We start from the raw sequence: 15,919 nt of genomic DNA on the forward strand, positions 1-15,919 counted from the left end.
GTCAATGCAGGGGGTGGTAATGAGAATGCTAGTGAAAACACAGATGAAAATCTGAAATTTAAAAATCTCGAGAGCAAAATCAATACATTGATTTCCGCTCAAGAGATGAAAAAGACGGGCATTCCTTGTCCATACCCAAGAGAGTGGGAATCAATCCCATATCCGGCGAAGTTTAACCTAATTAACTTCACGCCGTTTAATGGGATGAGTTCGCCCACTCAGCATTTGATTTACTTCAAATCGCACTTGGGGGTAATCTCCGGTAATGAGCCTCTGATGGTGCGGTCATTCGTCGGCACTCTTCGCGGAGCCGCCTTCGATTGGTATCGCCGCCTCAAGCCAGGTAGTGTGAACAGCTGGGACGACATGGAGACCAAATTCCTCGCCAACTTCTTCGACGACGACACAAAGATATCCATCGGATCGTTGCTAGACGAGAAGCAGAAAGACTCAAGAGGTTCCGGAACAAAGCGATGAACTGTCGAGACCCGATCACCGAGGAATTCATCCTCCAGACTTGCCACAACAACCTCGCGCTGGACGTGTTGGAAGCAATAGGGACAGCACCGTCCAAGACATGGAAGGATCTGAAGGTCCAAGGAGAGCAAGCCGAACGATTCCTAAGAAGGAAGAAGGCGGAGAGAGGCCAACAGGCGACGAATGCTCCAAAGCAGAATTTCGTCCCACGGGGGAAAGGTAAGGCACATGCTAATGCAGTTGATGCTAATCAAACATTCCAATTGCAACCTCAGCAACAGCCACAGCAACAAGCACCACAACAATCTCGAGGGCAATGGTAACAACGGCCTCAGAAGCAGAAATCTGCAGAGCCGAGGTTCCCTAAGGTGTACTCCTTCAAGGATGACGAAGTTCCCGGCATCTTCAAATACCTGCTGGAGAACAACAAGATCCAGCTGTCAGCGATTGTGGATCAAGAAGGGGCTAGCAAAGTGACGGATCCGAGGTATTGTGCATACCATAGAGCGGTCCATCACCCTACGAAGTCATGCTACCACCTCAAGGACAAGATCCAGGCGCTAATTGATGTAGGCGTCATAACCCCGAAGCCGTCCAAGAATGTTGGAGCAAACGCGGTTTCAATCAGCTTTGGATCAGTGCCCACAGCGTGGTTTGAACCAAAACGCATCACCAAGGTGGGAATGAAGACAGTAAACGACGACCCGCATGGACAGCGCCAAAAAGGACTTGTGCCACATACAGCTCCGAACGGCGAAATCCTCTGGGTTCACCCCGACCTGATTGAAGATGAACAATGGGCTGGGTCGTCATCCAAGAAGAAGTCCAAAGGGAAATGAAAGTCTTGCTGTGGAGTCTCTGCTATCCCAGGAGAAGATGACGAAAGAATACTAGCTTTTCCGCTCTCTGAAAAAGAACAAGAAGTTTTTGTAACCCGAAGCGGAAATGAGTATCACTACAACTATCCACCACCTAGTGAGCAGAGGGTGAATAAACGGGGACCAGCCAAAACTCTCACGGAGATGGGGGTGATTACAAGTCCTACACCGGGGGAAGAGGCTCGACGACAGCCGGTGAATAAACCAAAAGAGAAGAATCCCCAGGAAATTCAGAATCCGAAGCAGTCTCGTTTCAGTCGCCCGATTGGAAAAGACAAATCGGAAAGCTCGAAGACTCCTCAAATCTTCGATATAATGGCTCAACTAGCCAACATTCCAGCACGGATAACGTTGTATGAGTTGCTGCGGTTGTCCAAGGAAACCAGGGAGGCCTTGCAAGAAGCTTTGGCCAATTCAGAGGTGTTTCTGACTCAAGTCAAGCCGGTGTCTGAAAATCCAGAACCGCTGAGTCAACAATGCAATATAGCGACTAAGAACCTTCCCTGCATTACTTTCACCAAAGAGGATATGCAGACGAAGAATTCGAACCACGATCGACCGCTATACTTCATCGGGTACATCGGCTCCAGCAAAGTCAACCGAATCCAAGTGGATCCGGGTTCTGCTGTGAGTATTATGCCGCTTCGCTTGATGCACTTCCTTGGTATTCCAGTTAGCAAGTTAGCATCCACAGGCACTGTTATCTATGGATTCAACACTAGCGGGTCAAGACCCTTGGGTAAGATCCGGGTAAAGTGTCAAATGGGGGATTTGAAGACAGAAGTCACATGCTATGTGATCGATGCCGAGACTTCATATAACTTACTATTGGGTCGGCCTTGGATCCATAGTAACGTTATAATCCCTTCCACACTCCACCAATGTTTAAAGTATGTCGACGTTGATAATAAGGTTAGGACGGTGGTCGCGGATAAGCAACCATTCAAAGGGTATGAGAATTATTTCACTGATTCTCTCCTTTATGGTAACGAATCCGATACTGAACCATCGGCCCAGGGCACAGACAGCGGAGAAGAAGCTGATTCTGAAGCCGGATTCGATTACAATGGCGGTTTTGTTTTAAATGACATTGTACCCTTTGTAATCAATCTTGACGATGAACAATCGTCAGATGGAGGTTGTAACTGGCAACTTGCCGATATTGCAATAAAAGATGATTTAGAGTACTCCTTGTCTCTTGATGATGTGATAAAAGAGCTGTACGACAATCCTGAGTTGTATATGCCGATCCGATCACCCTATGTAACGAAGGAACACCTTCAGCATTCTTTCGGAACAACCATGGTCATCCCGAACAAAGTAAGAGGTGCTAAAGAAGTGATTTACGGTAAAGGAAAAAGCTCCCCATTACCACATCATTTCTTAAGCGAAGATGAAGATGATGACAAACCTGGTCGACATCTATCCAAGTATAGTCCAGAAGCGCGCAAGCTCATGGAAAAGCAGGGCTACGATTTCACACTCGGAGAAGGTTTATACTTCGATCGAGGTCCTCGTAATCCAGCCAAAGCAGTATATGTACCAAAAGGTAAACCTGAGGATTATTATAAATATGGGCGAGGCTTAGGTTATGTTTCATCAGATGACGAATGTGGTTGGCAAATTATCGATCAAATTGCTAACAAAGCCAAGAAGGGATACTCTCCCGATGCTTCAGAGTGGGACTCCGATACAAGTCTGGGAGAAGTTTTCAAAACCCTAATGTCAAATATGGCTACAGCCGATCCATCCACTTTCAAAACCCTAATGGCGAACATGACTACAGCTTATCCGTCCATAATGGAAGACGACGATCAAATGCCAACATGGGAAGACCCGTGGGTTCACCATCTGAATATGCAGTATGGCGATAGGTTCGAGCAAAGAGAACCACCCACTGAAGATAAAATAGTCCAGATTAACATGGGTGATGAGGCCAACCCAAAGCCTATATTCATCAGCGACAGTCTTCCCCCAGATGAGAAGGAGGAATTGATTGCTCTCATCAGGGAATATATCGACGTCTTCGCGTGGAACTATGAAGACATGCCAGGGCTCGACCCCAATGTAGCAATGCATCGCCTTGATATCAAGCCGGATGCCAAACCTGTCAAGCAACAGCAAAGACGGTTTCGTCCGCAGATCATGGAAGCTATTGAGGCAGAGGTTAAGAAACTGATCGAATCAGGATTTATCCGAGAGGAGCAACATCCAGATTGGTTAGCCAATATCGTTCCAGTCATGAAGAAGAACGGTAAAATCAGGATCTGTATCGACTTCAGGGACCTGAACACGGCATGTCCGAAAGATGACTTTCCTCTCCCAATCACAGATGTCATTATCGACAATACATGCGGATTTGAGAGAATGTCTTTTATGAATGGTTTCTCAGGGTATAACCAAATCAAGATGCACCCAGATGATGAGAAGCATACAGCGTTCAGAACGCCTCTCGGTGTCTTTTGCTACACGGTGATGCCATTCGGTCTGAAGAATGCAGGCGCCACATACCAGCGAGCAATGACTAAGATTTTCCAAGAACATCTCAGGAAGACAGTCAAATGCTACGTTGATGATTTGGTTGTAAAAAGCCGCAATAAAGAAGATCACATCAAGGACTTGAAAACGATGGACGATGTTCGATCTCATGAGGAGTCATCAATTGAAGATGAACCCCACTAAATCATTCCTTGGAATGTCCAGCGGAAAATTCCTTGGATTCGTCGTCACCACTAAAGGTATACATATCGATCCCGATAAGGTGAAGGCGATACATGAACTGCAACCCCCTAGAAATCTAAGAGAACTCAGAGGATTGCAAGGGCGCTTTCTGGGAAGTGCCAACCGTTCTCTAAGCTAAACAAGAAAGGGGTATCATTTATCTGGGATGATGCCTGCCAAAAAGCATTCGAAGATATAAAAACATACCTGACGAACCCTCCTGTTCTCGTTGCACCAAAATCAGGTAAACCGTTCTTGATTTATCTCAAGGCGATGAACCACTCGATAAGTGCCTTACTAGCACAAGACAATGATAATGGTCACGAACAGGCAGTCTATTAACTAAGTCGAACCTTGGTAGGCGCGGAGTCTCGATATCCAATGATTGAGAAAGAATGCCTCGCATTGGTATTCGCAATGCAAAAGATGCGGAATTACTTGGTGGGACAGACGATTTACGTCATTTCCAACGTGAATCCAGTACGGGTATTTATGACGCAACCGGCCTCTATGAATTGGCGATTAGCGAAATGGGCCCTTCTCTTATCCCAGTATGATCTGCACTTCAAACAGCAGAAGTCAATCAAACCACAGATACGGCAGAAGTGTACGATGACTTGCCGGATGAAACCCACGAGGTTAACACGACGTCACACCAACAAGTATGGCAATTATATTTCGATGGTGCTTCGAGGGCAGTTAATAAGGTAATAACCCCGGGAGGTTCTACTGTTTCCTCTAGGGTTGGGGTTGTCTTAATCTCCCCGGGAAAGCATGTGATGCCTCGGGCTTATTCATTGACTAGTCCGTGCTCCAATAACGTAGCAGAGTACAATGCACTTCTCATTGGACTCAGTTTTGCCAAGGAGCTGGGGGTCGAATATCTCGAAGCTTTTGGGGATTCTCAACTGATAGTCAACCAAGTTCGCGGAGAGTATGAAGTCAGGAATCCAGACCTGATCCCATACCACCAGGAAGCCATCAGAATGGCAGAATCTTTTGAAGAATTTTTTATCGAATACATCCCTCGCCTCCAGAACACTTATGCGGATGCACTAGCAGCGTTAGCCGTATCACTTGCACAACCTCCCGAAACTGAACTCTTGGTCACGGTGAGGACGCATCAACTCTGCATACCCATATACAGTATGGAGATTAAAGAGGAAGACGATAGAAATATGAGCGCCAAAGAAGTGAATTCAACTCAAATTGGGTCTGAGTCCCGAGATTGGCGCTTTCCTATCATCGACTACGTCCAATACGGTATTTTGCCAGAGGATGTAAAAGAAAGAGAATCAATCCGCCGAAGAGCTGCCGAGACCCATACGTTATACCGTAGAGGGTACGACGGTCTTTTACTCCGATGCCTTTCGAACAGAGAAGCAAAGGAAGTTCTTAAGGAAGCACACGAAGGAGAATGTGGTGCGCATCAGCCTGGTCCCAAACTGTATGATCGCATCAGAAGAATGGGGTATTTCTGGCCAACGATGGTTCGTGACGCAATCGAATACGCACGAGAATGCCACGCTTGCCAGATACATGCGAATTATATGCATCAACCGCCAGAGCAGTTGCACGTGTCAATTACATCTTGGCCGTTCGAGACATGGGGTATGGATATTGTCGGTCCTATTTTTCCCCCTTCAGTCAAAGGCGATCGATTCATCCTCGCAATCACGGACTATTTCTCAAAGTGGGCTGAAGCGATTCCGCTTAAAGAAGTGAAGATGAACAATGTCATCAATTTTATCAAGCATCATGTCATATACAGACACGGCGTGCCAAGATGGATCATTCATGATAACGGTCCGCAGTTCATAAGCAACGCCTTCGTCAGGTTCTGTGACAAGTTCAAAATTGAAGATGTTTCGTCGACAGCTTATTATCCCGCTGCGAATGGATTAGCTGAAGCGTTTAACAAAACGATCATTAAGATCCTGTCAAAGCTCGTGAAGATCAATAAACGAGACTGGGACGATAAACTCGGTGAAGCACTCTGGGCTTATCGCACCACCATACGCACGCCCACAGGTGCCACCCCGTATTCGCTGGTGTACGGATGTGAAGCTGTGCTACCGCTGGAAATTCAGATTCCATCCCTTCGGATCGCCCTCGCAACAGAGATGACGACAGAAGAACAGCATCAGAAGCGTCTCGAAGAGCTTGAGAGGCTGGATGAAAAGCGCTTGGAAGCTCAACAGCAAATTGAGTTTTATCAGGCCAGGATGTCTAGGGCTTTTAACAAAAGAGTCCGACAGAGAAGCTTCAAGGAAGGAGATCTGGTCCTCGCTGCTCGCCGACCAATAATCCTCACTTCCAAGAAGAAAGGTAAATTCGAACCCAAATGGGAAGGACCGTTTGTAATAGACACAGTCTATTCAAACGGCGCATATCGCCTGATTACTCAAGAGGGCGCCAGGCAATTAATGCCAATAAATGGGAAGTTCCTGAAAAAATACTATCCCTAGTATGTTCAGGATAACCCATTTACCGGGAAGTTCCTTGAAGAATATTACACTTAATATTCTAAAGGATAACCCAAAATCATTTTTTTACCACCAAAATCCCTCACTGATCAGTTTCAATTGACAGTGGGTCCACCAAAAATGTCCATCTGGCCCTCTTGACTCTTTCCATAGACAAGAAGGTCCCCTTTCAGATCAGAGTCTCCTTTCGATAAACGAAAGAACTCCTTTCTCTTCTCTTTGGTTAAATCTTCTCACGGTTATAGCCAAAGTTGAAACTTCACTTCGATAAACGAAGAACTCTTTTTCCCAATTTAGATAATCAATCCTATAAAAGGCAAGTTTATCTAAATTTTCCAGATTCTCGGAGTGGAGATCCCACTTCTAGTTTCTTTTTCCCTGGAAATAGAATATAAAATTCTTCCTTTCCAGAATCAGGGAATAGAATATAAAATTCTTCCTTCCTTGTCTGTTGGGTTCGCCTTCACCCTAAAAGAAGACCGGGAAATAGAATATAAAATTCTTCCTTTCCCGCACCAACCTTTTCTAAGAATCTATCAATCTAGGATTCATCCTAGGAAGTTTATCCCGAATCCTAAGCAGGGATAAGTCTGCGCCTGACACGCGCTGCCGGTCAGTTCTTAACCGTTTAAAAAGAACACCCGTTCACATATTCGACATTGTGACAGGTTGTTATTAATAACACCAGAATCCATGCCTTACACGCATGGGGAATTTCATCCTGAATCCTAAGAAAGGATATGCCGACGCCTAACACGCGTCGCCGGTTTAGTCTTTTTCCGTAGAAAAAGACACCAGAGTTCGATTCTGGGGTATTTTATCCCGAAGCCTAAAAATCCTAAAGCTAACCCCTAACACGCGTCGCCGGGTAGTCTATTCCCGTGAGAAAGACGAAGCCTACGCATTCAATATCGTAGCACTAAGAGTGTTAACTCTTTTAGCACAACGTTATATGCGGAACGGATTTAGACAATCCGCATGCTAGCCCGACTCAAACGGTAGTCGGTAAAGGCTAATCAAATCCGTTGAAGGCTGGGGGTTAGCCAAAAAATCCTAAAGTCAACACCTAACACGTGTCGCCGGGTAGCCTATTCCCGTAACAAAGGCGAAGTCTATGTATTCAAAGTCATAGCAACAAGTCTCAGAGGATTCAATCTCTGAGCGCAACGTTACATGCGGAACGGATTTAGACAATCCGCATGCTAGCCCGACTCAAACGGTAGTCGGTAAAGGCTAATCAAACCCGTTGAAGGCTGGGGGTTAGCCAAAAATCCTAAAGTCATTGGCGGCTAAAGTCTTCACCGCAACTTCCTCTGTCTCGACCAGCTGCTGCTTCAAGGACTTCAGCTCATCAGATAAAGCAGTGTGTGTTTGCTGATCCTGCAGCTTTGTCATCTGGAGAATACTCAAAGTCTCCTCCTTCTCACGGAGTTCTCGTCGGAGCTGATCTATCTGGGTCTCACAAGAAGCGATGGAAGAATCAAGCTCGTCAAGTGAGGATGATTTAGTAGCAAGGTTAGCCTCAACTCGATCTATTCGGCCCCGCTGCACCTGAATCTCGAGCTCAGCAACCATCCGAGTACTGCGCCATGACTGTAAGCGAGTATCCAACTCAGCAGCAATGAATGAAGAGGCACCTGCATCCCGGAGCTCGTGAAACATCTGAAGCTCACGCTCTAAGCAGTCAAGGTCATCGAATATAACTCTCGCCAGATCCGGGTATCCCGCATCCCTTATTAAATTTATTTTAGAATCAAGGAATGGTTTAAACTGGCGAAGGGAAAGTCCGTCGTGGAGGAGTTTGCCAAGCATAACATTCATAAAGGAGAAGAAAGAGCGGACTTCTACACAAATGACGATCTTCTCAGGGTCATTGTCCGATAACAACTCCTTCACGAGGACATGAAGCCGAGAGGAAAGCCCTACACAAAAAGGAGAAATCCGTCAAAAAGCCTTAATAAGGAAATAAATGACATTTTCAGCGGCTTAATTTATACCTCCTTCCCCTTGAGTCGCTGGGGGTAGCGGAGACGTAACGGCTGTGGGTGTATCAACTAGTGGAGTTGGTCTCACAGCCGGCTCAGCAGGATCAGCCTCGGCAAAAGCTCCTGTTAAACACAGAACAGAATGTTCAGATGCATTACATTATAGCTGCATTAGTCAAAAAATTGGCTAGTCCTATAATTAACTCGAGAAAAGGCACGTACTTTCAAAAGAACCGTTCTCGGGATCCTGAGGGAGTACGGGCTCAGGAAACATATCCTCGGGCAGCGGGCCATCGATCTGAGGAGAGTCATACATGAAGTGGAACATAGAAGTGTCTGCAGGCAAACCTGCCTCATCGAAATCGTCAATCGAAAAATCTGACACAAAGAAATGTAAGTACGAAAGAAGAATGAAGAGAATATGACCAATGGAAATAAGTTACCTCTCGTAGATGTATCTGGATTCACTGAATCAGGTCCTACATTGGTAGCCTCCCTAAAGTCGGCGGCTTCTGCAAGTTTTTCTACCTGGTAAGGTGAGTCAGGCTCACCAGAAGATACAAACTCATGAGGAGCAGGATCGAAACTCATCTCCCTTCCTTGCGCTCTCCTACATAGAATGGGGAAGCATGAGTCTAAAAATCTAAACGATCAAGAGAATGATCTATAGAGTAGATGTTAACCTCTGTCGCTAGCAGGATCATCACCAGCCAAGTCCATCTCAGGTGCCCGCGAATCTGCAGGCAGCTTATGGGCTAGTCTCTTCCGCCTATCAGCACGGACAGTAGTCGAAGGTCTTGCCCGGGCAAAAGGACGGAACTCCTCTTCACTGTTTGTCGCTGTCCCTGAAATATCAGATAGTGGTCAGGACTGGCAATTCGGAAATGCAGAAAGAAAAGATGGGTGACTAACCTCGCTCGAAATCTGCCTCGTAGTCTTCAGGATCTCCGCCTGAAGCCTCTCCAGCAGAACTAAAGGCCCTATGACCTTCTGCATCAAGTCGGCGGGTCTTGCCCCACGCCCTCTGTGACCGAGCACCGTCCCGGATCACATGAGAATCAATCTGAGAGGCTTCTTCGGCCACCAACTCTTCAATAGGCTTCACAGGGACAGTCTTATTAGCTGTTAGCAACCACCTGCAGCTCAAGAAAGTGAGGTTCAACTGTCGCTCAGCACCCGGGAGACTGAACCTAGCACCAGTGCAGCCTGTCACAGTCCACAACCATGCACGAAGACCGTCCACCAAACCTCCATAAGCCCTAACCAAACTGGCGAGCGAATCGGCAGGGTAGATATGGCTCTATAAAACACTGATTCCCCACCCGGAAAGTCAGGTAGCCCGGCCTGATGTTCACTAGCCAATTAAAGCAGCCGATATCTAAATAAGTGCGATACTCCCTCGGCTTCTCCTCATCAATCAAACACTCGCCATACCGGCTGGAGAACTGCGGAAAGCAAGTGGAGAATGCCCAGCACTTGTGGACCTGTAGCTGCCTCCTGATATCAGAGAATCCTCGGCCTTCCCACTCGCCATTCTCAAGCAGCTGTAGTAAGGGAACAGAGTGGTCCATGGCATGCGGTACCGACATCATTTTGAGAGCCTATAAATAGGCCTAGAGGTGTTCATTTTCAAAGGTCGGAATTTCAAGAGCCGAAACTCTGCCGGATTGAAGAGTGATCTCAGAGCTTTGAAGACTTGAAGACTTGCACGTACAGATCTGATCCTCGGCGAGCACCTACGTCAGAAAAGGCAGGATTTCGAGAGGAGGCAAAGAACAGATCTGAGATCTACACGATATCACACTCCGGATCTAAGCTTGGTCTTAGATCCCGAGATCTGAGCGATTATTCCCTTGGTGGACTAATCCCTCCCGGCTATTATTCCCTTCGTGGAATAATACCCGCATAATCGTGTAGATCCGACCGGATCTAGATCGCGCGGTGGTCCACGGATTAACCCCGGCGCAGGCAAAGAACCCACCAAAGCGAGCGACCGCAAAACAGGAGCTCGCGATTTGTTCACAAGAGGAAAGTTGTAATTTTTACTTTTTTTCTTCTTTCTTTGATTTAGTTGTAACCGGATCTATAAAAGACCGGATCTTTGTAATCCAAGATGACAATTATCTCATTAATGAAGAAAGATACAGTTTTCCACGCGAACACTGACATGTTAATTGCTATAATAAGTGGTGACTGGTAAGATAAGTGTTATGATTTTTTTTTTTTTTTTGAGAAAAATAAGTGTTATGATTGTAGACTTGTGTTCGTATCTAGGATTCCAGATTTATGTGCCTGTTTAGTGTTCTGATGTAGTTGGTTATGGTCCAAATCCTCACACGAAAGGACTGCAATTTGAGTTAGGTACCCAATGAGTTTGTTTCAAAGTATAACCATTTTGTAGAAGAAAAAAATGTATGTCAAAAGCATAATTTACGGAATGAAAAATATTGGAACTGAGCATTTTGCTCTTTAATGTTTCTCTTTTGTGGTTTTCATTTGAAATTTTCTATTTAAAGGAAGTATGATTATGATCAGCATACAATTGACTCAATGAGCAATCCAAGCCCAATTTGTAACTAAAGGGTGTTGCTTCTCTAAATTTGTTGCTGTTGTTGTTTTTACTACCAACAGGTTGCAGAATACCTTGTTCCCTCTATCAGATCGGTCCCTAGCAGTCAGTCCATGAAGCCAACCTACATAAAATTCTTAACAGGCCTTAAGGCGTACTCCCAGATTTTTTCAGTTAATATCCAAAACTGATATGTTTTTTTTCCCTTTAGTGAATATGCTGAGCTTATGTTAACTATTATCTTCTCATTTTCTTGTACAGAGAATTGCTTTTGGTGCAAGGAGGAATAGATACGTTATTGAAGATTGAATGGCTTATTCGCTTTCGTGAGTTTTTATTCTTAAAATTTTTTCTTCCACAATGGAAGTTATTCCTTCTACTTTAACATGTGGTTAGTTCTTAATTGTTGAATATTTTTTTCTTTCTTATTCATTTATTTATGCATTTTCAATTTTCATAGGGGATTAGGAAAGAACAACGTTCTTTCTGCAATGAAGAGTGCGTTGTGGTTCAGCACAAGTTCCATGAACTGTGTGGGTCCAAATGCAAAATCAACTCTATTTTTAATCCTCCTTTCTTTGTGAAACTCATCTGCAGGTATGGGAAAAGCTTTTGTGTCTGCAAAGGCTTTTTCATTCTTCTCATGTTAGGGCCGCACTGGTAAATTAATAATAATGCCTCTTCTTTTTTTCCTTTTTTTTCTTTTGGTTGAGCAACTACTGGTAAAATAATTTCATAAACAATAATATTGAGGTTGACACCAAATTATTTTTTGAAGAACAGTTACAGTATTCAGATTTGCGTTTACTAGAAAATAATGATTGGTTGAGAACATAGGGTTCCATATGCATTTTTTTAATTCTTAAATACAGAAAGCATCTCAGTACTACACAAATTGATTAATGAGGTTTATATGGGATCCTGATATATAGTATTGCCACTTGTTCTCAAAACTCGACTTGAATTTGGTTCTTGAGAGGTCAGATCTAGAAAAAATCCTCTTTTTATTGCAATTCTACCCCCCTGAAAGATAAGCTCGAGGCGCCAAATCATAATCCTAACCCTCGCATGCAATCCCACAAGTTCATAAATTAAATTAAGCATAAAAAAATGCTAAAATTATGGAAGATATACCTGAGGGAAAGCTCGAAGATCCAATAAAATTAGATCTTGAAAAGTGCTCGAACCACGCGCTCGAGGGGCCTAAGAGAAATTCTAAAAATGGAAGTTTCGAAGAAATTCAAAAAAGAGGAGAGAGAGGTGGCCGGCCCTAGGTGAGGGAAAAGAAAAGAAAAAAGACCCCTTTTGTAGGGTGAACCGGCCTTGAACCAAACCGGCCTTGAACCGGACCGGACCGGTTTTGAACCGGAATCTAAATTGAAGCTGAACCGAGTGTCGAAACGACTTCAAATCGACCGACGATTAAGCCCATCAAAAAAAAGAGAGAACCCCTTTTATAGGGTGAACCGGTTCTGAACCGAACCGAACCGGACCGGACCGGGTTTGAACCGGAATCTAAATTGAAGCTGAACCGAGCGTCGAAACGACTTCAAATCGATCGACGGTTCAGTCCATCATTCATTCACTCCTCTCCCATACGTTCGGAAGAGTTGGAGGATTTTTTGAGCCTAATTACTGCCTTTTTTGGGTCATTGTCAGACCGGTTCAGTTCATTTGGGCACAGAAAATACTCCAATAAGGTATATGAGTATAAACTGTTCCCTAATTTTGGTTGAGAAGTTTCTGGAGAGTATTTTTCTAAAAATATTCTTAAGGATAACTCAACAACACTACGCCGGACAACGCGTTGCAGATAAAGACTCGACGCCGACAATCGATGGTCAGCTAAAAGATTAGAAAGTCAGGAATCGACTTCAAGTTTAAAATTCCGACAACGGTCAGACAATAAATGCAGCACCGGAACTCTTACAGACATTCGACAAAGCACCGAATAGCCTGGAAGATTGAAGGAATCAAGAACAGAAGCCATTCCAAGGTCCCGTTATACCGACTGAAGGTTGGGACAATCATATCCAAAGTATTCCAGACTCTTCTATAAAAAAACGAGGCTGAAATACTTTGGAGGGGGTATATGTAGGCATATAAAATTGCTTATAGGTCCCTCAGCATAGCTCAGCACAAACCGACGAACCAACGAGGCGACAAGGTTGACGAACCGCACGCAAGCAACGGGATACATCCATTCGAGCGAGGAATCAAGCCAACAGTTCGGGAAATCAACGAGTCATTCAAACAAGAGTGGACTCGGATTAATAACGACCAAATCAAGATCGGTTTCGGACTCGAACTCAGAAGTGGATTTACTGCCAAATCAGGATTCCGACTTACTGCCAAATCAGATCAACAAATCAGAATCTAAGTCAACCGAATCACGGACAGAACCGAGAGACGGATACAGCGCAAAACGACGGAAAACAGCAAACCCAGAGGGGCTCGGCCAAAACCGAGCCGCCTCAAGGTGGCTCGGCCAAAGCCGAGCCACCCTGAGGTGGCTCGGTGGCCGAGCCACCTTGAGGTGGCCGGCCCAGAGCCGAGCCACCTCAAGGTGGCCGGCTGCACTGTGCCCAAGGCACAGTGAGGGTAGCCTATAAATAGGCCCCCTTTTGTTCATTTTCAAAGGTTGGACTTTTGAGAGCCGAAACTCTGCCGGATTGAAGATCGAGCTTAGAGTTTTGAAGACTTGAAGACTTGGACATCCAGATCTGATCCTCGGCGAGCATCCACGTCACAAAAGGCAGGAGTTCGAGAGAGGGGAAGAACAGATCTGAGATCTACACGAGATCACACTCCGGATCTAAGCTTGGTCTTAGATCCCGAGATCCGAGCGATTATTTCCTTAGTGAACTAATCCCTCCCGGCTATTATTCCCTTCGTAGAATAATACCCATCAAATCGTGTAGATCCGACCGGATCTAGATCGCGCGGTGGTCCACGGATTAACCCCGGCGTTGGCAAAGAACCCACAAAAGGGAGCGACCGCAAAACAGGAGCTCGCGATTTGTTCACAAGGAGAAAGTTGTAATTTTTATTATTTTCTTTGATTTCGTTGTAACCGGATCTAAAAAAGACCGGATCTTTTGTAACCACAAAAAGTTGTTATTTTGGGATCACAATGAATTCAATGAAGAAATCGATTTTCCCCGCGAACAACCACATGGGCTTAGGGTTCTGAGTTGTCTAGGGGATAGAAAAATATTTTCTATCCCCTAATTGTCTCTCCAGCTTATATCTCAATGGCTGAGAACGCCTTGTACTTACTATGCAAACATTGTAATAGGATCTGAACTTGTTTTTGTGGGCATTTAAAAATCTCAAAAAGGAGCAAACAGGTATGTATAAATTTTATCTCATAATTTTCTCTCTCTAATTTTTGTCTCCCTTAATCTCTATCGTTGACAAGGATCATGTGTTAGATCTTATAAAAACTTAAGATCTAAACCATAAAGTCATGATTAATTCAAAGATATTTACAAGAATCAAAAGAAAAGAGTGGAAGCTTATACCTGAATCCATAGATTAAACTTGAGATGGGTTTTGAATCTTCTAACCTTAGGGTTTCTCTAGCCAAATTTCTCTCTAGATGGGGGGTGAAGAGAATTAGAGAATATAACCCTAGATTAGGGACCATAACCCCTTATTTATAGATGTTGTACATTTGTAATTTGGCCCCTCATCAAATCACAATTACAACCTGGTATCTGCACATATAACCCCATGACTTATTTAAATACTCATTAACCCAAATTAATTGATCACTTTAGTGGGTTATCCTGAAGGACAGCAATACACATTGATTAATCATATGTGCCTACAAATAGATTTATTAGATTAAATCCAGCAATCTCCCACTTGGGCACCATATGATTCCTTAAATTGTGTATAACCTTATGAGCTCAAAAATTACTATCACTGAAAAGGTATTTCTGAACAATCTCGTCCATTGACTATATCAATATAGGATCAAAGCGGCCTTCGTCACATTTATCGTGACTCGACCCATTAATGTGTTGGACCCTAGAGGGGGGGTGATTAGGGTCAAGAAGCTCTAATAAATTCAGCACAAGCAAAACACAAAATAAAAATGCGATAAAAGAAAGAGAGATAGGGTTAGGAGTTCGTTATCCTTGACGCGCGATGTGTTAACGAGGTTCGGCCCTCTGGCCTACGTCCCCGCTCCCCACTCTCGAGGAGAAATCCACTACACACCCGGTTTGGAAGCCGGAACTTCGTCTACACAGCGATCCCACACGATCTCTCTCACTACACAGTTTGATCTCAACAGATCACACCCTCACAGTAGATCTTACACAAGATCTCACCCTCACAGCAGAAGAAAAAGATGAAAGACTCTCTCTTTACACAGCCCCTATGACAAAGAGAAAGGTTACTGAAGCTGGGAAGTGAATCACACACAAAAACACAGAGAAAAACAGATTTGAAAATTTTTCTCAGGAAAACAGAGTTCTCTGGTTTTTGCAAACGTTAGGGCTTACTGAAGAAGAAGAAGACTGGGGGTTTTATAGAAAAGATAAAATCATTTTAAAACAAAACCCAATCTTCCCATTTAGGAAGATAATCTCCTTTTCAGGTTGTTAGCTCAGACTGTGCCAAACACTATTAAGTGAAAGCACAACAGTCGACGCAAACGACCGTTTTAAAAAAGTCACCGTTGACAGAAAGAAAATTTCGGTCGTCCGAAATAAACCTTCGGTTGACCGGAAAAACACGTCGGTCGACCGACCGAAAAATTCGGTCGACCGCGAGCTGCTTCGAAAACTTGGA

The 15,919-nt window shown here is 44.4% G+C and overlaps 1 long non-coding RNA gene across 2 annotated transcripts; it reads left to right on the plus strand.

Annotated features, from left to right (window-relative positions):
- Positions 10,864-12,072, plus strand: LOC109843223. Of its 2 annotated transcripts, none has more exons than XR_002247580.1 (3): positions 10,864-11,289; positions 11,378-11,442; positions 11,577-12,072. It is a non-coding gene; the product is annotated as an uncharacterized LOC109843223 (long non-coding RNA). The 2 variants fall into 2 exon arrangements; XR_002247579.1 differs by having other exon boundaries at positions 10,873-11,289; positions 11,714-12,072.

Source organism: Asparagus officinalis, chromosome 5, assembly GCF_001876935.1.
Source record: "Asparagus officinalis chromosome 5, Aspof.V1, whole genome shotgun sequence".
NCBI classification, from domain to species: Eukaryota; Viridiplantae; Streptophyta; class Magnoliopsida; order Asparagales; family Asparagaceae; genus Asparagus; species Asparagus officinalis.